The sequence below is a fragment of the Eurosta solidaginis genome, chromosome 1 (assembly GCF_040869045.1).
Source record: "Eurosta solidaginis isolate ZX-2024a chromosome 1, ASM4086904v1, whole genome shotgun sequence".
NCBI lineage: Eukaryota > Metazoa > Arthropoda > Insecta > Diptera > Tephritidae > Eurosta > Eurosta solidaginis.
The window spans coordinates 43,339,790-43,364,197 of record NC_090319.1 but is presented as its reverse complement, the minus strand read 5'-3'; the positions used below and the strand labels follow the sequence as shown (position 1 = coordinate 43,364,197).

Genomic DNA, 24,408 nt, shown 5'->3' with positions numbered 1-24,408 from the left:
TTAATATGCAACCGCTGTGGTGGTAAACTCAATTGCATGCTAGGCTGCCTTATTCATCGACAATCGGCACTGAAATATGTACATGACTGTACATACATATGTATATAAGTATATCGTGCATAAATTTATTGGCTTGGGCTTGGTAGACTATGAAGGGGAACTGGACGTCACTGGGAGGTCGCAGTGGTTATGCTGAACCAAAACGAACACGAATTACGAGTTGCTAAACAAACCAAACAAAACTGAGCAAACGCAACAATGGAGCAATTTGATGTGAGTTGAAACCAAACCAATCCGATACGTGTCGAATTGAAGATAAAAAGTAAAACGAAAAAGGCGATTTTGAAAACGAGTAGATATGTATTATGCTTCAGCGCAAAACAAAACGCTGCTCGCCTACTCATAAATGTCGTTACATACTTACATCGATTTTATGTAAAAACATATATATATATATTTGACTTTAGTGGTGGCGAAGTGTTGTGCGAGTTGTGGAACCCAGACACTAAGCCGGTCAGGGTGTAATCAAGTTTGCTTACGATTTAGCGAGTCTGGTAGATAGAAACAAACAAAAATATAGACTAACAAACTAAATAATAGATAAACAGCAAAATGTTGGGTTTAAAATGAACAGTCTAGCAATAGGGAAAGTTCATGTAGGCTTTTAAGCTTTAATCCAATACGGAAGTAACGGAAATCGAGAATTTGATCATGCGACTAAAGTCAATCAGCTAAGTTGACAATAGATGGGCTGTTAATAACTTAAGTGCACCAAGGTTGGGTCGAAGTTGGTTTGGAAGGTTGGTGGACGGTTATTTAGCAGGGACTCGATGAAACACACACAATTTTAAACTGTCTGATCACTGTTGCACAATATAAGTAGAAGTTGAGGTCATTAGGTTGTATGGGATGGAAGTTCCACTGGCCGCCTTTGGTTTCTCTTTAAAAAAATTTGTATCGAGTTAGCTAAATCAACGCTGGGCGAACACTTCCTTTAATATCCTGTGAGATCCATCTGACACGATATTGATAACATAACATAACGGTCCGCTGAAATTATTGGGTTCAGAAAGGCTTATCTTTCAATGGTGATTAGGATTCTGAAAGAACACTGTCTAAGGAGAGTTCATACCAGGGTCAAGATCTGTAAGCTATATCTTACGTCACCGTTATCTGATGTGAAATCACAACGAACCTATTATATTCATGTAAGCTTCGCCTTTCTACCTAACAGAACCTGTCCCAATATAGAAATCGCTGGAAACAATGACCTCAGCAGAAGAATAAAAATGGTAATGGACTTGATAATAAATCCCTCAAAAGATGCCAAATAGTAGCACATCACGCCATTTCGTTTGCTTCCATCGACAGGGGTTAATGGGAACACTTTCTAAACCGGAGCGCTTACATTTCATTCGCTAGTCTTAGGCCGACGCAAATATATTGGCTAAGTCCTCCCCCACATTCAAGCCTGTAGCAGTATAAACAGACTTGGGAACTGTATCGGCAGCCCCGGCCGCTTTCACTGGCAGGCCAATTTTTGGTTTGTGTATTAACCTAGTCTGGAAAAGACAGAACTTAAGAAGAATTCAATATTATTGGTATCGTCAATTAAACCAGCGGTTTACTTGTACCTCTCTTTCTATCGTCTTCAGCGTCAGGTTAAAAATTAGTATCCACATCAAAAGCATAATGAAAAGACCATAAAAAAACGCTCGAGAACAATTTTATATTACAAGTAGTATCCACCTCTGAAGAGAACGCATACGCCTTTTGGTACCTCTTTTGAAGATTTTTTAACAAACGTGTTCAGGGCAGCCCTGGTTTGCTTAATAAATATATGCACGATTAATTTTTCCTTCAGTTACGACCCTGCAAGAACACAGTCGGGTAAATACCAGGGTTGAGAATGATCGTATTTATGAGTTTTTTGAGTGGAATTTCCAATTCTATTCGATAACAAGTGTTATTTTGCTCTTGTTTAGTGAATTCTCTTTTAATTAAGTGAATTTTCTCCTCGTTCATGTTAATTTTAACAAATTATAATCATTCATACATTCCTCGTGTTCCAATGAAACGTGAACCAGATACGGATATAGATTTAACATGCAAATGCAACAACAAACACTTAAACTTTATATGGACTGCTAAGCGTTAAACTTGAAATACACCTCTGAAATTGCTGCGCATAAAATTAGTACTACTAAATTTCAATGCACATTATACTCTGATGTAACTGAAATATGTGTCTATGTTTCATCCTCTACACTAATTCTATGTATTCTATGCGTGTCCAATATTCATCGCAACTGATTCAGCTATATGTTATACATTATGGCCACCAGAGGTTTGTACCCCAGCGGGTTAGGGGGTCAGAATATTCCCGCGGTAGGTATGCCTGTCGTAAGAGGCGACTAAAATACCAGATTCAAGGGGCTGTGTAGCGCAACCCTTCAGGTTACCAGCGCAATATATAGCTTCTCCAAACCCAATTGTCAACCTCACCTATCCGCGGCGAATCCTATTTCACTAACAGACGAGGCTCTGGCGACCCCAAGCTCCTCATGGAACTTGGGGTGGGGAGGGAGGGGATGGCCTGAAGGTTTAATGTGGCCACATAAATCGTTCCCGAGATGGTCGGGCTAGTACCTTAATGGTGCTGTGGTACCGGAGCGTACCGGATCTGTATCCGGAAAAGGTCCATTACATCGATAACACTCCCCAAAGCCTTCGGGGAGCGACCTTATCGCTACAACAATAACAACAACCAGAGGTTTGTGTCTCCGATTTTAGTACACCCTGTTCTGTAGCTAGTTATTTAACCACTGTCGAGTCTCCTAAGCATTATTTTTTACGCGCAAACGTAAACGTATACGCTTGTAAAAAAACACGGCTAATGTGACCCATATGGATCAATTTGTTGTTGTATTTACATGTTAAATTTCTATCCGTATCTGGATCACGCTTTATTGGAACGTAACAATTGCTATTTCTCACACAAGAAATATATACGATGATTTTCTTGAGCATCTCCGTACGATGAGTTTGCATGGCTTACGACTAACTAATTTCTAGTTTTCACCATCTCTTAGGGTCTTTTTTACCATCTCCCTTTAAGTTAACGAAATTTTCGTTTTCTCCACGCAAACTGAAGCCTCGTGCTTCAGTTAAGTCCAAAAAAATGTGTAAGCAAAAGACAGTTGTTTGTATACAAATATCACTGTGGGACGGGTCTTTCAACCTAACCCAGTCTAATAATCACACAAAGTTAAGGGCCAATTAATGGTGACTTATAACCATATAACCAGATAAAACAGCTGATCGAACGTACCTTATGAAAATCAATGTAATCGATTAATAGTGCCATACCATAACGCTAACGCAATAACCACACCATAGCCAACCAATTGGTTTTTGATTTCTCGCCATATCCATAACCTAAAAATATTTGAGTTGGTGAATTTAAGAACTTTTTGTAGATTTTATTCATTGTTTTGGATACGTTATGACTAAGAGACTTATTTTTTGTGGAATATGTTTGTAATTTTTTGCGTTTTCTTCATTTTTATGAAATATTCACGATTTTTAGGTTAAGGCACCATTAATAGATCACATTGGAGATGGTTATGGATATGGGTATGGTTACGCGTTAGGTATGGCGTTAGGGTTAAGGAAGTTTAATTACCCTATTAAGAAATGGCAAATTTATAGTACTTAATCCATTGTAAACCTTAAAAAGTAGCGCAACTAATAGCTGATCCCTCAGAAATAGCACACACACACAAACATCACTAATGGCCATATTACGAAAATATTTAAGAAAATTCAAGTTAAGTTTTTAAATAGACAGAAACAGTGAAAATGTTGGAATATATAGCACTGAGGACACCTATGTTCTTCATTCAACTCCATTCAAATGGCTGGTTTACTGCCTTTCAATCTATTCGCAACATAACCTCAATTTAAGTTTCCAAACTGTATAGTAAACAATAACTTAATCCTTTTTTTAACATTACTATTCTTCCTGCTTTCAGCTATCGCCCTTTATCGTCCCTAAGCATGTACTACAAGTATCAGTCCAGTGGCTTTGTGTCCTTGCAATTAAGCGTCTGAATTACGCTGACTTACACCCTCTAAAGTATTTTGAAGCAGTAAAGCAAATATTTATTTTTCGATTGCAAATAGCACATTTGAACTGGATTTCTCTTACTCCAGGAAAGTTTCAAGTCTCCCTCAGGTATACTGTTCCAATTTTTAGTGGAAAAGGAAACATACATATATCAACTTTCACACACATAAATACTTATACATATATAAGTACATATGTATATATATAAGGATGTTTATAAACAAGAATATAAAGAGTGAGAGTATAGTATTCGTGTTTGCGTATTCAAAGGACTAGCCCCAATAAACATTTTTGTCAATTCTCAGTTTGAGATACATTTGAGAATCAGTCCAAAGTTCAAATGCATTTCAAATAACCGTTGGTAGCATTCTCAAGCTAAAAGGCACATTTTTAATATGGAATTTTTCTTTATTTTCAAATTGAGAATTTTTGGATTCTCAACTTTTTCTTAAACGAGAATAAATCGGAACAAAATTGAATCCACTGTTGTGCCACTTTCAGTAAGCAAATTTATTATTTGCCTCACTTCACTTTTAACTCGTTTAGATTTATACATAATGTAGTACAATATCACTTAATATTATTAAAATGTATAAATAATTCCTTATTTTTTCACTTTATGTCCAAATTCACTCAATAACATCACTTGTTTACATTTCCAGCCAAAGTATGCAAATTAGAGATCGACGAATTATCGACGACACTATCGATAGCATCGATGTAAAATAAGCATGTCGTACTATGTTTTATTCTATTTAGGGGTTTCATGAACAGTTATTATGTACATTATTATTAACGAAAATATTTCATGATATCGATGGTTTTCAACCAGAATGGAACGAAATGCAAGTATATCTCAAACCATTCTCAAGTTGAAGAACAACGTTTGAGAAAAAGTTGAGAGAATATTTAGCTTCAAATGATTAATAATACTGAACATCAAACTCAGAATTAATGTTTTCTCAAACATTTGAGAGAAAAAAATTTTCAAGTATGTCTCAAATTATTCTCAAGTTGAAGATCGACGTTTGAGAAAAAGTTGAGAGAATATTTAGCTTCAAACGATTAATAATACTGAACATCAAACTCAGAATTAATGTTTTCTCAAACATTTGAGAGAAAAAAATTTTCTAGTATGTCTCAAATTATTCCCAAGTTGAAGATCGACGTTTGAGAAAAAGTCGAGAAAATATTTTGTTTCAAATGATGAATAATGTTGAATATGAAACTGAGAATCAATGTTTTTTCTCAAACATTTGAGATTTTTGTTTTCAGTGTTTGTTGGGAGATTTAGGGTTTAAATCGTCGTTTTAATGGAAATGTACACATAAAGTACTGCAGTGGGATTTTGAGTTAAGGCAGCGTGCCATATACTATTTCCGTACATAAATCCAAACATTATAGTACTTGGGTTTGAGTAAGAAAAAGGAATTATGTAGGTTCATGTAGTACGCAATCAAATACATAAATCCTCTGTAAGTGAGGATAGATAATATTATAAACATACATTTGTACTTATGTACTTCCAGCTTGTATATCGTAAACTCTTTGGTTACAAAAACCGATAGGTTTGAGTTTGCCTTTTATTTTTGTTGCAACTCCAATGCAGTGCAGACCTATTTCCCTCCTTAAAAGAATAGCAATGAATACAGCGACAGGAAATTACTTCCATAAGTACCAGGTAGGAGTAGCAAACAAAAGGTTTGAGTTTTAGATTTTTTAAATGAGTAGCCACCCAATCAGCAGGAGGTAACGGGCATGGTGAAGCTATTAACAACAATTGTGCAACTCTGGCCAAGTACATTTTTCAAAGTTTTATTTGATAACTTGAAAAAAAGTTGAAGAACGAAGGGACCTCCAGAGCAATACCACAGAGTAGCGTTATGATTTTTTTTTTAAAGGAGTCTTTAGTATCACCGCTTGTTTCACGTGCTTCACTTTTGTTAGGGTTGCATTCTCTGCTACTGAGGATTATCGCATTAAACGTGATACTATTCGAGCGCAAAAGAAAAGGTAGCCGCATATACAGGCGACGTACTTATAGCAATATTAAGACCGTTTCTCTCTTCATTAATCGCGAAATCCCAGAAGGGGCGGGAGCGCCAAAAAGGAGCTAAATGTAAACTTGGCCTCAATGGAACCGATACTGTTCAGTAAAAAACCCAAAGCTCCACAATTTCTATTACCCTCACTCAACTACTCTGAATTATCGCCTTTGAGAGTCTGGATGCTGGAACGAGAAGCAGTATTACTACAATGATATCTAGAACGAGCTTCTAATAAATATAACAACAGACTATATCTCTATTTGCTTAAATTCGAGAGGAGCGTTGAGTTTGAGTTTCCAATCGGGGACAGTCTGAAGAGTCGACGGGGTTTGTATACAGACGGATGTGTCCAAGTAGATGCAGTTGGAAACAGAGGTCTTAGAGCAGTTACAGGTAGCACTATCCATTATTCTGTCAAACTCAGCTAGCATCTTCCGAACGGAATGAGTTGGTATCGACAGTTCCAGCTTCAACAGAAAGAGAACAGAGAAACAGCTAAGTATAACGAGGAAAGAAGTATTCCGCATCATTGGCACAATAACAGCGCATTGGCTATTGGACCAACATGAGCAAAAATTGAGATCTCCTCCATTGAGGTATGCAGGGGTTGCGCACTTAAAATGCTTATGAAAGGTGAAGAAAGAACTAACATTTAGAATAGGCCCTTATAAGGAATAGCCCCTCCGGGGCTGCTATTTGTCAAAGGTTTATTACATTTTGGGCAATGCCACTCCCATTTTTCAAAATTTTACGAAGCTTCATCCGATTATCAGTATTTGTTAATGAATTTTTTCATTTTTCAAAATTTTCGATATCGAAAAAGTGTGCACAGTTGTAGTTCGATTTTGCTTATGCTAATCTAATCTTTAGGTAATAATGAGCACAATTAGTAGCTAAGCTAGAGGGGTACGTGAGGAACTCACATAGACTGAATGAGTACAAAGTGTTCAGCGACCAAAAGGAAAATCCCTGTCAAAAACCTGGACCTATGTTATAAAATAAGTATGTCTTCTTGGCTAATACGAGAAGATTTCTAGGACCCATGCTTTCTTTCCTTGTACTACTTGCGCCTGGAAAACAGTGCAAAGATAAGGAAGTTTGTAGGATCAGTATAGTTTCGGATCAGCACAGTATACCGTAGATCCTAGTACTTCTATTACTTTGGATCCATCGGTGTACACGTGTATTGCCTCGTCCTCCATTTGGGCACACTTGTGCCAACCATTCACTTCTATTGTGACGCTAAGAACTTCTTCAAAACGCCGGTACAGAAGAAGTTACTGTGTTCGTCCAGTAATTAAGGACGCTTTACTTCTATGGAACTATTGCCTGCGAGCAAGCTTGCAGTTGTTAGAGGTATGTTTTCGCCACGAGGTCTGCATTTGGAATGCGCAGAAGTAAATGCGCGGCCGTAAAGGTTGTTTTCAGAACTCCCGTAATAATAAGCATTGATAGCCTGCATTCCCCTTCTAATTTTGTTAGGTAGGTTTTTTTTTGTACAGATGTCGACCAAACGAGGACCCCATAATTTAGAATAGGCTTTACAATCGCTATAAATACGTAATGAGAGACAGAAGGCGATAGACCCCACATACACCACAATATTCTTTGACATGAGCCTTCACGACAATTTACTGTCTAGAATAATTCCTAGATATTTTGTATGAGGTTTCATCCGCCGGGTCACCCCTCCAAGCTTAAGCCAAGTCCAATTGGTGACCTTCTACCTCAATACCATATCCGTGGTCTCCGCATTAACGGTCCAACCGACATTAGATGCCCACTCATGTATATCCCGAAGCGCCCAATCCATCAAGGATCAAATTGTTGGAAGGCACTTTCGACTTATGACAAATAGAACATCATATGCGTATCTCGTAAGTTTGACGGGTCCTTAATCTAATTGCCTGAGCAGCTGGGTAAGGGTTGTAAGTAGTACTGCTGCCAAATTCTAACATATTATTTTAAACAGTTTTTATACTCAGCGTGCTTTGCACACAGAATATATTAACTTTGATTGGATAACGGTTGATTGTACAGGTATAAAGTAATCGAGATAGATATAGACTTCCATATATCAAAATCATCAGTATCGAAACAAAATTTGATTGAGCCATGTCCGCCCGTCCGTACGTGTGTCCATTAACACGATAACTTGAGTAAATATTAAGATATATTCACCAAATTCGGTACACGAACTTACCTGGACGCATAATAGATTTGTATTGAAAACGAGCGAAATCGGATGATAACCACACCCACGTTTTATATATATAACATTTTGGAAAACACAAAAAACAAAAAATTGAGTAATAATACACCTAGAATGTTCAAATTTGACATTTGGACTGATATTGAGACTCTTGATAAAAATTTGAAAAACAAATTTTTTAAATGGGCGTAGCACCGCCCACTTGTGATAAAATCAATTTTACAAATATTATTAATCATAAATCAAAAATCGTTAAACCTATCGTAACAAAATTCGGCAGAGAGGTTGCCTTTACTATATGGAATGCTTTGAAAAAAAATTAACGAAATCGGTTAAGGACCAAAAGATTTTTAAAAGGGTCGTGGACGAGTAAAATAAGCTATATCTTCAAAAAAAGGCTTTATATCAATGGTATTTCATTTCCCAAGTGGATTTATAACAATAAATAGGAAAAACTTTAAATTTAAAAAAATGGGTGTGGCACTTTTATGACTAAGCAATTTTCTATGTTTCGGGAGCCGTAACTCGAAAAAAAATTAACGCATCGTAATAAAATTGGGTACACATATTTTCCCTATAACAGGGAATATTTCTAGCAAAAATGGACGAGATCGGTTAAAGACCACGCCCACTTTTATATAAAAGATTTTTAAAGGGTCTTGCGCGAAAATAATAAGCTAAAAAAAGAGCTTTGTATCAATAGAATTTTACTTTCTAAATTGAATTATAACATTAAATTAGAAAAAACTAAATTTTTGAAATTGTGTACACATATTTTCCTTATAGCAGAAAATATTTCTCGTAAAAATGAACGGGATCGTTTAAAGACCACGGCAACTTAGATATAAAACAAGTTTAAAAGGGTCGTAGACTAGAATAATAAGCTATAACTTAGCAAGAAATAGTTTTGAATCAATGATATTTCACTTATCAAGTTTTGTTGTAAGAGGAAATGGGGAGACATTTTTTTAAACGGGCGGTGCCACGTGTTATGTAGAAAAGTAATTTATCTGAAATGAAATGTACAATTAAAGTTCACGCTGAGTATATAATGTTCGGTTACACCCGAACTTAGACACCTTTAATTGTTATACTCAGTTGAGCAAAGCTCACAGAGTATATTAAGTTTGATTGGATAACGGTTGGTTGTAAATATATAAAGGAATCGAGATAGATATAGACTTCCATATATCAAAATAATCAGGATCGAAAAAAAATTTGATTGAGCCATGTCCGTCCGTCCGTCCGTCCGTCCGTCCGTTAACACAATAACTTGAGTAAATTTTGAGGTATCTTGATGAAATTTGGTATGTAGGTTCCTGAGCACTCATCTCAGATCGCTATTTAAATGAACGATATCGGAATATAACCACGCCCACTTTTTCGATATCGAAAATTTCGAAAAACCGAAAAAGTGCGATAATTCATTACAAAAGACAGCTAAAGCGACGAAACTTGGTAGATGAGTTAAACTTATGACGCAGAATAGAAAATTAGTAAAATTTTGGACAATGGGCGTGGCACCGCCCACTTTTAAAAGAAGGTAATTTAAAAGTTTTGCAAGCTGTAATTTGGCAGTCGTTGAAGATAACATGATGAAATTTGGCAGGAACGTTACTCCTATTACTATATGTATGCTTCATAAAAATTAGCAAAATCGGAGAAGGATCACGCCCACTTTTAAAAAAAAATTTTTTTTAAAGTAAAATTTTAACAAAAAATTTAATATCTTTACAGTATATAAGGAAATTATGTCAACATTCAACTCCAGTAATGATATGGTGCAACAAAATACAAAAATAAAAGAAAATTTCAAAATGGGCGTGGCTCCGCCCTTTTTCATTTAATTTGTCTGGGATACTTTTAACGCCATAAGTCGAAAAAAATTAACCAATCCTTTTGAAATTTGGTAGGGGCATAGATTTTATGACGATAACTGTTTTCTGTGAAAATGGGCGAAATCGGTTGATGCCACGCCCAGTTTTTATACACAGTCGTCCGTCTGTCCTTCCGCATGGCCGTTAACACGATAACTTGAGCAAAAATCGACATATCTTTAATGAACTTAGTTCACGTGCTTACTTGAACTCACTTTATCTTGGTATGAAAAATGAACGAAATCCGACTATGACCACGCCCACTTTTTCGATATCGAAAATTACGAAAAATGAAAAAATGCCATAATTCTATACCAAATACGAAAAAAGGGATGAAACATGGTAAGGTAATTGGATTTTTTTATTGACGCGAAATATAAATTTAGAAAAAAACTTTATAAAATGGTTGTGACACCTACCATATTAAGTAGAAGAAAATGAAAAAGTTCTGCAGGGCGAAATAAAAAACCCTTAAAATCTTGGCAGGTATTACATATATAAATAAATTAGCGGTATCCAACAGATGATGTTCTGGGTCACCCTGGTCCACATTTTGGTCGATATCTGGAAAACGCCTTCACACCACTCCCTTTTAAAACTTTCATTAATACCTTTAATTTGATACCCATATCGTACAAACTCATTCTAGAGTCACCCCTGGTCCACCTTTATGGCGATATCTCGATAAGGCGTTCACCTATAGAACTAAGCCCCAACACCCTTTTAAAATACTCATTAACACCTTTCATTTAATACCCATATCGTACAAACATATTCTAAAGTCACCCCTGGTCCACCTTTATGGCGATATCTCGAAAAGGCGAACACCTATAGAACGAAGGCCCACTCCCTTTTAAAAATACACATTAACACCTTTCATTTGATACCCATATCGTACAAACAAAGTCTAGAGTCACCCCTGGTCCACCTTTATTGCGATACCTCGAAAAGGCGTCCACCTATGGAACTAAGGCCCACTCCCTTTTAAAATACTCATTAACTCCTTTCGTTTGATACCCATATTGCACAAACGAATTCTAGGGTCACCCCTGCTCCACCTTTATGGCGATATCTCGAAACGGCGTCCACCTATGGAACTAAGGATTACTCCCTTTTAAAATACTCATTAACACCTTTCTTTTGATACTCATATTGTACAAACAAATTCTATGGTCACCCCTGGTCCACCGTTATGGCGATATCTTCCACCTTTATGGCGTTATCTCGAAACGGCGTGCACCTATGGAACTAAGGATTACTCTCTTTTAAAATACTCATTAACACCTTTCGTTTGATACCCATATCGTACAAACACATTCTAGAGTCACCCCTGGTCCACCTTTATGGCGATATCCCGAAACGGCGTCCACCTATTGAACTAAGGATTACTCCCTTTTAAAATACTCATTAACACCTTTCGTTTGATACCCATATCGTACAAACACATTCTAGAGTCACCCCTCGTCCACCTTTATGGCGATATTTCGAAACGGCATCCACCTATAGAACTAAGGCCCACTCCCTTTTAAAATACTCATTAACACCTTTCGTTTGATGTCCATATTGTACAAACAAATTCTAGGGTCAGTCCTGGTCCACCTTTATGGCGATATCTCGAAACGGCGTCCACCTATGGAACTAAGGATTACTCCCTTTTAAAATACTCATTAACACCTTTCATTTGATACCCATATCGTACAAACGCATTCTAGAGTCAACCCTGATCTACCTTTATGGCTATATCCCTAAATGGCGTCCACCTATAGAACTATGGCCCACTCCCTCATAAAATACTCCATACCCATATTGTACAAACAAATTCTAGGGTCACCCCTGGTCCACCTTTTTGGCGATATCTCGAAACGGCGTCCACCTATGGAACTAAGGATTACTCCCTTTTAAAATACTCATTAACACCTTTCATTTGATACCCATATCGTACAAACGCATTCTAGAGTCAACCCTGATCTACCTTTATGGGTATATCCCTAAATGGCGTCCACCTATAGAACTATGGCCCACTCCCTCATAAAATACTCTTTAATGCCTTTCATTTGATACACATTCCAGGGTTTCCCTCGGTTAATTTTCCTACATGGTTATTTTCCCTTATGTTGTCACCATAGCTCTCAACTGAGTATGTAATGTTCGGTTACACCCGAACTTAACCTTCCTTACTTGTTATTTTATAACTTGTAGAAGTCTTATAAGTGGGCGGTGCCACGCCTATTTTTCAAAAGGAAATTAGTTACTTATGTTAACGGATTAATCCGCCAGTCAAGTGCGTATGCTGTAATTTTGCACGGGAGTGTACCCGCTGTGCTAAAAATTTCCTAGTAAGAACTGTATAAAAAATCCATATACATATATACATACATACCTTCTTAATGATCTCAGCTATACATTTTTATTGTTTAAATAGCTATTTTCACATTTATTGCACTTTGTAAGCTTTGTTAAGTTTTAATCAACTTTTTTTTAGTTGGTATTATATTTAGTTGATTCTGATGACGAATTGCTTAGGGGCTTAACAATATATGAGCGTTTGTATGTATGTATGTACGCATGTACAATGTGAAACTGCACTTTTTTGTTTTTGTTATATTATGTTCTTATTAGTTCGTTTTTTTTTTAGTTAGAATGTTTATGTTATGCGCACGATAAATATATTCATGTATTATTGAAACGATTTACTGTTGGAAACAACAAACCCAAAAAAGGAGAGAAAATACGAGGCACTTTTAAATTTTTATTCACTGCTACCAAGAAGTATAATTTTAATGCATTTTTTTTAATTTGAAAATGATATATTAATAGGAATGTGTGCGTTTGTATGTATGAATTAACTTTTTAATGGTTGCATGTGTGTATATCCGTTTCCGGTTTATGGGTTTGGCATTTCTTGCTTGTGGTTGCACTTTTCTGTGATTTTTTAATTTGCTATAGGCTTTTATTTAATTATTCCTTCCTTATACACGATTAAGCAATGTCGTTTTTTTACTACACTTCTTACTTCATTCTCATAAAAATTTGTTGTTGTTAATTTTTCTTTACTTTTTGCACTTTCGCTATACAATCGCTTACGCCACTCACGCACACTACATTCACACATTAGTTTGCAAATAAAAACCAAGTTAAATTATCGCCACAAACATAAAGTGCATTGAATTGCTTCATTTTCATATTAATTGTATATTTTTTTGATTTTGATTTTTGGTTTTCGATTTTTCACAAAATTACTGAGTAGTCTCAAACAACGAAGACGACAATGTCAAACATCCGCTCAACCCGAGTGACAAAACAACAGTGTGTTAAAACGCTGCATTGCGCTATTACACTCAAACATTAGCTATTGTGAATGCGAGTGTGGTGTGGTGAGTTTGCTGATTCTAATTGGTGGTGCAAGAAAATTTTAAATAAAATAAACAAGTCATTGGCAATATGTAAAAGCTGGGGGGTAGCGGGTTATTAACGTTGTCAGCAAGATTTGTAAATGTATGTTTGTGTATATGAATATGAATACAAGCATGGTTGCCACTTTGATCCATTTGAACCAAAAATTGTATTTTTGTTTAAGTTTGGTCCGCTGGCTTCCTCTCTACTGGACCCAATCGTGTTATACGGTCCGTGACCGAAATCAATGTAATAGTCTAGTTGAGGGGTCCACTGCTAATACGCGTCCAAAAATATCGAGAGGTGTCAAAAGGCGCGTATTGACGTCGACAACAATAATCCGATGGCGGAAAATGAAAATTTTAACTCGTTCAAAAGATATTAACGAAAAACCGAAAAGTGACCCGAGGGACCGTTCGAAACCGAGGGTGGTATCGATAGTATTTTTACGCAGAACACCTTTCTGCGTTGGCCGCCTTCGGCCGCGCTTATAAAAAATTATAATTCTTTACGACAGCATGACACTGCTAATACGCGTCCAAAAATATCGAGAGAGGTATCAAACGACGCGACTTGACATCAGTATTAATAACATATACGAATGGATTTGCAACTCTTTGTTTAGAGATAGCACTTTCAAAATGCACATTTTTTATAACATTTATCAATGATGCCACTCCAAACAAAAATTAATAAAATCTGAATATGGGGATTTTTGACATACATTTCGGCAATTATAGAGTCAATCATTTAATAAAATGATAGTCGTAAAATATTTATTTCTTTAAACTAACAATAATACGACTAGTTAGAGTTAAATATAAACAAATCTAAGTAAAATTTACATTTTGATTAATTTAATTAGTCAAATATTGTAACGCATTTAAATCGCAGTGAAAACCATATATTCTTTTGAAATTTCAGTAAATCGGACCTATGATATAATAGTTAACATTATTTAATGGATAGAACTTATCCTACATGTCTGACGTTCCAGGTTCTGTGATCAAAATGGACTGGTTGCATCGGGACTTCATATTTACAAAACCTATTTTTAGTGTTAACTTTTGAATGGGAAATAATATTTACCCTCCGCCTTCGAACTAATAATATTTACACTAAAACAAATATTTCTATCTTTTTCCCATAATTTTTGGACGCTTTTCTACAGTTGTAAGTCAAACTAAAGTTTATCGAAATGTTTGGCCCGTTTTTCGTTTTAGCTGGCACATTTTTTGTTCTGACATCCGCCTCAGCTGGCGCGAGGGATTTATCTGTGATTGTTGCCAGCACAAATTTGAGATAAATCACTAGTGAGAGCGCAAAAAATGAGAGAGTTACGTATCAAGTCATCTTTGATTAATAACACTACTCAACAAATTTTGATCAACTTTAGTCTCCAAGAATAAAATAGGCCTTTCCTAAAGTGAAATATTCTCCTGATTCCGAATATGGCTTCGATTTTCCTGTGGCAGATCTATTTTCCGATATATCGGCGAAAATATGAAAATTCCCATTTTTGCAGAAAGCTACTTAATATAGGTACGGCAAAAATTTGTAGTTTTAATTTTTTCGTTTTAAACTGTTGAATTATGCATTATACTAATTCCCATGAACATTTCTTGCCTTAACCTCCTTTCAGTATCTTCAGTAGTTTGGCCACTATGCCAAAAAACGTTGAAAAAAATTTGAGAAAAAAAAAGAAATTTTTTACAAAATTTCAGATTTAACCACTTTAAAATCGGAAAAATTCTATTGACGAAAAAAATTTAGCCCTCTAGCCCGTTGTAGGTAATTTAATAACGAAAATTTTAAGCATACCAGTACAACAATCAGACGTACCGTTGAGACTATAGCCCCGTTAACTTGCAAGCGTCTAGCCTACAATTTTTTATAAAGAAAATATTTATTCAAACTACGTTTTTATTTTTTTATAACGTTTTATTATAGACATATGTTTGCACGCTAAACTGTATTCAATTGAGTAATATGAGTATAAATCAGCAATTCAGTAAAAAACAACAACTACAACAACATTAAGTACATACATATCTACATCTAAAAAAGTCACATTGAGCGATTTTACATGGTGGTCAATAGTGAGGGACGTGGGTACTTTTAACTACCCGTTTATAATTTTCTGGGTTTGGCTCCAGTATTATTGTCCAACAATAATCTCCCACCATTTCTTCGTTCCAAAAACCTTGGTAATGCTTTTCAAAAATCATGAGGTCAAGGTGAAACCTTTCACCCTGTTCATCACTTTGAGCACCTAGGTTTACGGGAAAATTATCCAAATGTGAATGCAAAAAATGCATTTTGAGGGAAATGTTGCATTTCATAGCACTGTAGTTTTTCAACACGGCTTTGATCATCTCTCTATAGTTGGGATCTTTGTTGTTGCCAAGAAATCCACTAACGACTTGCTTAAAGCTGTCCCAAGCCGCTGCTTCTACTGATATAAATTTCGTCTTTCAGCAACTTTCTAATTTGCGGACCAACAAATATACCTTCTTTTAATTTGGCTTGAGTTATTTTAGGGAAAAATTTCTTTAGGTTCTGGAAGGATGGCGCGTCCTTATTTCAAGCCTTTACAAAATGTTTCATTAATGCTAATTTGATGTGAAGTGCTGGCAAAATAACTCGTTCGGGATTTACTAAAGACGGGTTTGCGATATTGGAGGCACCTGGTTCGTACTCAGCTCTTGGTGGCCAGTTTTCCAGAATATAATGGGTTTCTCTAGCACGGCTGTCCCAAAGACAGAGAAAACAGCAATATTTAGTGAAACCTCCTTGAAGTTCGAGAATTATAGCTACAACCTGGGATGTATTTCATATACTATTTATTTTAAATTGTACCACCGAAACTGCTTACCTTTAAGTCCGCACAAATTTTCCAATTAAATTGTTTATATTGAATGAGCTCAAGTAAATTGGATATGCTTAAATAAGTTTCTTTAATATTCTCAGAATGTGCCACTGGTATTGACGGTAACGAATTTCCTTTATGGAGTAATGCTGCTTTTAAGCTATGCTTTGAACTGTCTATAAACAAGCGCCAATCATCCACTTTATTTTATAATTTTAGTGCTTCAAATAGACCTTGAACATCATTGCAGTAGCAAATATTTTCACTTTTAGTAAAAAAGTGTTGTATCTATTTCGAAATTTGGAAGTACTTGTAGAAGGGCCCAGGTTGCCCCATTGCTGCAAACGAGATCCTAGAACTTCGCTATCAAATTTCGATAATTTCAAATCTTTGGCCAAGTCATTAAGTTCGACTTGTGAGACTAGATGTGGGATCTCTCCTTCTTATTCACTGTCTGAATTATCTGCTTCGGAGTCACTTTCGCTTGAGGCTTCAAAACTTATAGGCCTAGGTATGGGTAAGGTATGGTCATGTAGTTTTGGTTTTTTAACTGATGCCACATTTGGATAACTAATTAATTTCCTCTTTTTTCTCGTTTTACCTTTAAGGTCTATCGCGCAAAAATAGCACTGGTCGTGGTTAAAGGGTTCAGTCCACATGATTGGAACACCAAATTTCATGTTATGACCTTTACCCGATACCCATCTCATTAAAGTTGATCTACAGGAGGCGCAAATAAAATGAGGTGTCCAAGATTTATCGAGATTTTTTACACGGAAACCGAAATAATGAAAGTATGCATCTTTGACAGAATTAGTTATTTTCCGAGCTGATTTTCCGAAAATATAATGTCCGCAAATAAAGCAAAAATCATCCGGATTATTTTTACATTTAAAATCTCTTTTGCAACAAGCCATTTCGTAAACACATCTACCGATATAGTATGTATGAATTTGCACTACAATTTACAAAACAAAATTTACAACAAACAGTAGTGACAATTAAATACTTGATGCCTTTTTAAATTTATTAGACCCTAAGGTAGAGTGACCAAATGAAATGTCTCGCCAATTTTATCAAAGTAATACTAAAATTTTAGGATAGACGCTTGCAAGTTAACGGGGCTATAGTCTCAACGGCACGTCCGATTGTTGTACAGGTATGCTTAAAATTTAAATTACCTACAACACAGGAGGGATAACTTTTTTCGTCCATAGAATTTTTCCGATTTTAAAGTGGTTAAATCTGAAATTTTGTAAAAAATTTCTTTTTTTTCTCAAAATTTTTACAACGTTCTTTGGCATAGTGGCAAAACTACTGAAGATACTGAAAGGAGGTGAAGGCAAGAAATGTTTATGGAAATTAGTATAATATACAATTCAACAGTTTAAAACGAAAAAATTAAAACTACAAATTTTTGCCCTACCTATATGAAGTAGTGTTCTACAAAAATGGGAATTTTCATATTTTCGCCGATATCTCGGAAACTAGATCTGCCACAGGAAAATGGAAGTCATATTCGGAATCAGGAGAAAATTTTACTTTAGGAAAGGCCTATTTTTTTGTCGAGTAGTGTAATCCGATGGCGGAAAATAAAAATTTTAACTCGTTCCCTGGGCGGGTCCAACACCGGTTTGGAGACCAAAACTGTATCCGCGAAAAACACTTATGTTCACAATTTTTTTTTTGTGGGTACAACAACAATACAACAACCACATGAAAATCGTCAACTTCAACTGCAAATATCTTCGGACATAGATACAATTTCTCTTTTCCACCTTCGGATTATTGTTGTCGAGATCAATACGAGTCTTTTGCCACCTCTCGATATTTTTGGTAGCGTATTAGTACCACCACTCAACTAGACTTTTACCAAAATCAAATTTTTAAATGGCAATAGATCTGAAATCGTTAATCGGATTAGAAAAATTTGTGGAATTGGGGCTACCAGTTGTCATTAGATCCATAACATGGTATGTTAAGCGGGAGTCATTGGTGCCGTATGTCGTATCGCTGTAGTCGCCGCCCTAACGTAATCAGTTGTTTATCGTTACGACGGTAAACCAAAAACCAATTGGTTGGCTACGATACGGTTACGACCTTAGCGGCACCAATAATCGATTGCAGTGATTCTCATAAGGTTGGTCGAATCAGCTGTTATAAGGTTACCGATACGGTTACCAATAAAGCACCAATGTCTGCAGCTTTACTTATCCACAATGCATTTATATGGGAAACCTAGTTATTTAATTACAGATTATGAGTTGAGTACCAAAATGAATCCAATCTTTAGGCAATTTCGGAAATTTAATACTTGTGCAAAGCCCATATTTTACTTGATCGGATAATAAACAGAATTTAACATGAAAGCGGCATTGGGGCACACTCTAACAGTTTCTTTCACACTATAAAACTCATTAGGAGATCGATGTCCTATGGAAACTAATCGGATATTATACAAATATAAAACAGGGTTTATAAAAACTAGTCAATCATAACTGAAATGAGATTATGCTGCGGCAGATAAAAATATATGGCAAAGAAGAGATTTACCATCATATCTAAGCTTTGGAACGTTTTCATAAGGGATTTCTCTCCCATAAAGAAACGTGATGTGGCAACAATGTATCGACTAACCCCATGTAAAGCCGGAGTCATTGGTGCCGTAGGTCGTATCGCTGTATCCGTATCCCTAACGTAATCAGCTGTTTATCGTTACGACGGTTAACCAAAACCCAATTGGTTGGCTACGATACGGTTAACCAAAACCCAATTGGTTGGCTACGATACGGTTACGACCTTAGCGGCACCAATAATCGATTGCATTGATTCTCATAAGGTTGGTCGAATCAGCTGTTGAAAGGTTACCGATAAAGCACCAATGTCTCCAGCTTAAGAAATACCTAGACTTGTATTTTTCTCTCAATTTTCAGATAAAAATGAAATCAATGTACGCTACAGTCACTCCCATTCTCACATGAATGTAAGTTTGTGTGAATATGTAAAAACGTTTATATATATTAAATACATAAATTTGTATTTGGTATAGAGTTTTTTTTTTTTTATTTGATAAAAGTTAATGATGAGATAAATGACTTTTTGTGGTATGTCAGTTGTATAGTTTCCGAAACAAACTTCAGGGGGTCAATTCCCTAACTGTGATGAACTGAAAAATGTACACTCATTGAAAACTCATTTGCACACACAATTTACAATTAAAATTTTCATGTGATTCTGTAAATTATTGTGCACATTGTTTTACTGAATGAGCGCTGAATGTAAAAGTCTTAAGGGCCCATTATTGATACTTAGCATCAGGGATGCACCTTAACGTTAAGCTAATCGTTTATCAAAAAATTTCCACCGTTTCCGTTGAAACACTTCGAAATATTATCGATAAAGAAATTATCAAGATAAATTGTATCTCGTTTTTATCCGAAACGAAAAGCTTTCGTTAACGTTAAAAACGTTAACAAAAACGTGATACTTTATGTTTGAATTGTGCTGGCAATGCTATAGCCATGGTGAAGCCGTAAGGTGATAACAACGAGCGCACATACACACACAAACTCCGTATAATTTGTTTGTGTAATTCGTTGGTGGTAATGTCAAAAACACTCTGAGAAATGTTCGTACTGTCAAAATTCATGAGAAAAGTTGCAATCAGCTTGGCTATTGCTTTCACCTTTAGTGACTCCGCCATCAATCAGCTTTGCCAGCATAGTTTGAAATTAATAATGAACATAAACGATTTGATTTCGTTTTGATATGGCAGAAAACGAAACGAAATCATTTCGTTAATTTGACGTTTTTAACGTTAATAAACGAAACGAAATGACTTTGTTTCGTTTATTAACGTTAATTATCGTAACGAAATGATATCGGTTCGTTGGTTAAGCATGCCTGCTTAGCATAGACTTGACTTGACTTGGCGTAAACTTGGCAACTTAGCCACGATTATCCTCCACTTAGCGCATACAATCTGGCATCATAATCAATAAATGTCAATTTGTATAACAAAATGTCAAAATGAAATGGAAGCAAACAAATGGCATCTCAAAATGTAAACGTCACTTAGAACTTACATAGAAAATCAAAACTCAACAGACTTCTAAGTCAAGTGTTGCTAAGTTTTGAGTAATCAGTAACATGCAATGTTCATTTAACAGAAGTGTAAGCGACAGTTCTCAAGTCAAGTCAAGTCTATGCTAAGTATCAGTAATGAGCCCTTTATGTCAGTTGGAAAATATTCATCAAACGCCATGAAAACAAAAAAGTCATTCTGCAACAGTGCGTATGAGTTTTAAATGTCACAATAGTATACACTGGCTGCTAAGAAAACTCACGAAGTTTTTATGTTTTTTTTTCCACAGTTTTGCTTTACAGAATCAGAATTCCAAAGTTTATACAATTTCATGTGTGCACTTTAAAACTCACAGTTATCGAATAGGGCCCCAGCACACGATATCGCAACAAAAGTATCGATTTCGCCCTCATTTTTGTTAAAGCTCTAGAAATTATAAGCGCAAAATATACATGTGACATGGTGCAAATAATTCTTGCGTTTATGTATAATGTACAGACGAAGCTCAAAGTATCGATAACAACTTAATGAGATAATAGGGGGACTCATGATAGCATATAAACTTATAAGGTGTAAAATTATATCCATTTACACACGCGGTTATATGAACGCACCTAGTAATACTCTTGATAAACTTGATTGTTTTTCAGCTGTATTATTTCCAAAAAAAATTTTTTTGATTGTTATACAAATTAAAAAATACCAAGATTAAGTGAAAAATCAAAACTAAAACGCCTTTACTTGCTGATGTTGGATATTTTTGATGAAAATGCCGTCTGTAATGTCTGCAAGGTTGCATTCCTTTGAGTTTACCGCGTTTACACAATGAAATGTGCGCGTAAATTTATACAAATTGTGTAAATGATTTTTCATACAAAATTTGACAGCTCGTGCGTAAACTAGATAAATTTATACGTTTACACACTTTATAAGGCATTTATACGGTTACATGAGTCCCCCTAATGTTAGTGGAGATTGTGGCAATTGAGGTTATGCCGGGTTTATGTCCTCGGACTTGCCAATATTTCACGGGACTCTTTGTAACCTTGGTCAAAGTAAGACCACGTTTACACATGCACCAATCTACAATTAATCCTCAATAGATAATCTACGCCATTACATATGTTCCAACCATAGGAACTAGATTATTATCTGTCAAATTTTCCCGTTTATTTTTTAAATTTTTCGATTTAAATTGAAGACTACACTCTAGAGCCGGTATTTTTTTTCTTTTTTTTTTGTGAAAAAAAATCGGCATCTCTAAAATTTGTTCATAATTAACGAGCATCAAAGGGATAAACTTATAAAAATATAGTTATTTAATCAACGATTAAATATTGAGAACGAAGATGAAGATAATCTTGTTTTATGTAAACTAGGTCTTAGTTTGGAATAGATGAAGAGAAATTCGGAACGGTCGAAAATTATAAATCAAGGAATAAAAAACACAAAAGTGCCGATAAGTAATAGCTGTCTTCGCTACAACTTCTGATTGAAACGGCTTTGATATGTTTAAGTAACGATTTTGTTGCCTTTTGTTAAAAAAATTTCAACATATATATGTGAATAATGTGGATTTATTGTAGATTAGTGCAAAAGAGGGTGTGAAAAACGGTAAACAAGATGCCTGGCCGACAAGGCGATGGTATATATGTTAACATTTAGATTAACTTTTGGAAATTTTGAGGAAGATTAATACCCCAGGCTTTATGTGTTACAAAAAAATATTGATAATACCTCGTTTACATATCATGAGGCTATTTTCATTTTCCTACTTAAATCTTAATCATTAATTAAATAACTAGATTTCCCACACCAATTTTTCGCTTCGATAACCGGTAATTTAACAAATTTTACAGATGCAGATTTTTTTCATAGGACCACCTCCAGGGTGTCGTCTCTTAATGGAAGCACGAAATAAAAGAGAAACGTGAAAACTTCATAGCTATAATCTAGTTCCTAGGGATGGAACATATGTGAACGCCTATATTATCTATCGTGGATTAAATTAAGATTAGGGCATGTGTAAACGTGGTCTAAATAGCTGAAGAACACGGACAGGGTGAGATCAACTCAAAGAACTTAATATAATAAAACTAAAATAAACAAAACAAAAGTCAACAAAATAGTATATAAGAGAGAGAATGGGTAGTAGAAGAGCCTTTCTAAAAGTGCATATCACCACAATTTCGTTTTTCAATGCAAAAAGAACAAGTCAATCATAAAAAATGTCTCTCAAACTTAATGTGGTGAAAAGATGTATGTAAGCAGTAATAACTACACCACATTTGAAGTGAATTTATGTATAGTTTCTCAAGAGAAAAATCAGAGAATTTGTAAAAAATTGAAAATGAATTTTCCGAGACAAAAAGAAAAAACATTATGGTAAGTACGTAAGCCCAAGTTCTTGTAATACGAGTAAAGCATATATACCTCTCTTAGACTTCAAGTTCTTTAGCTTGACGATATTACATGCTTCTACATATGTATACTTAAGCACCTTCAGACATATATATAAATGTATATATGTATATATAAATATGTGTGCATGCACACCCACACATGCGTAAGTTAGTATTTTGCTACACTTTGTTTTCCCATTCTTATACACACACACTGTATATTAATTCACTGTGTTATTTTGCCTTATATCACCTAGTACATCCACATATAATGAAAGTATTATGTATTATTCATAATTTATTTAATAAATAAAATTGTTAAAAGCCATTTAAAATATGGAAGTATATTTATGTGTGAATTTTTCACATTTTTTTTTTTTTTTTGCTAAACTTCGTCTTCTTTATTTTTTCTCATTTGTATGTAGGCGTGTTTCATCAATTTTTCACTATTCATGTACATATTATTTTCTGTATCAGACACTACTCGCAATTTAAAAAGGTTTTTTCTGTATACTTGATACCTACTTCTCATATTTTAGTTCTGAAACTTAAATAATATCGAAAAATTAATGCTTTTGAATATATTTTACAAAAATTTGGCTCAAACTTATAGGATGGAATTAAATTACTACGTAGCAACACCTTCCAATTACACTTGTGTCTCAAATACGTCTGCTGAGAATTGAGAAAATTTTCCTGTATTTGCTAATAAAAGCTGAAAATTTGTTTAGTATAATATGAGGGCTTATGTATGTATGAACACGGTTTTGGAAGAGCAAATATTATTTTAGAGAGCAAATTGAGGGTTGCATAAATGTGTAGTAACTGTCATAACCAACAGCTGATATTGCTACATATGAAATGAACTTTACTAATATATGGAATATGGGAGTGTATACGAGTGGTGAATAGAAAACGTTCGCAGCTGAGCTTGTTCAAAATTGTACAGCACTGTTCACAGAGCCGATGTCTATTGTGAATGATAAGTAGGGGTGGTAATTTAGATAGATTTGGCGGTAGTACTGTAGCCCGTTTGCATGGTGGAACGATACAAGGTGGCAACATGGTGACATACCTACAAACATAAATAAAAATTCCATGTATTTTGTTTTTGTAAATTTGATGAACAATTGTCAAAATCGTACGCGCCGGAAGTTGATGTATCAAATCAAATAAGTTTATAATCAGCTGTCCCATGCTGCTACCTTGTATCGTTCCGTCATGCCCGTTTCTCTAACCTTTCGTTATAATAACGAACGAATTGCTATCGCAAGGCTCGTATCGCTTTCGATAGTCAAAGTGTTTCTGTAAAGCGCCAAATACACGACACGAACATTTCCGCGAACATTCCCGTTATGTCATGTTTCTGCGACCTTTTCTGTCGTGTATGGTGG

General features: G+C 35.3%; 1 protein-coding gene across 10 annotated transcripts in view; it reads right to left on the bottom strand.

Annotated features, from left to right (window-relative positions):
- The window catches only part of mura (murashka), a 206,192-nt gene extending 182,493 nt beyond the window's left edge, over positions 1 to 23,699 (bottom strand). For 3 of the 10 annotated variants that reach the window (XM_067788291.1, XM_067788367.1, XM_067788374.1), the window contains exons 1-2: positions 23,046 to 23,699; positions 12,647 to 13,655 (exon numbers count right to left, since the gene is read on the bottom strand). The gene's annotated coding sequence lies outside the window, so the exon portion shown is untranslated. The remainder of the gene's footprint in view (positions 1 to 12,646; positions 13,656 to 23,045) is intronic. The other 7 variants (XM_067788321.1, XM_067788300.1, XM_067788310.1 and 4 more) reach the window with 7 other exon arrangements.
- Between the last annotated feature and the right edge of the window lie 709 nt (positions 23,700 to 24,408).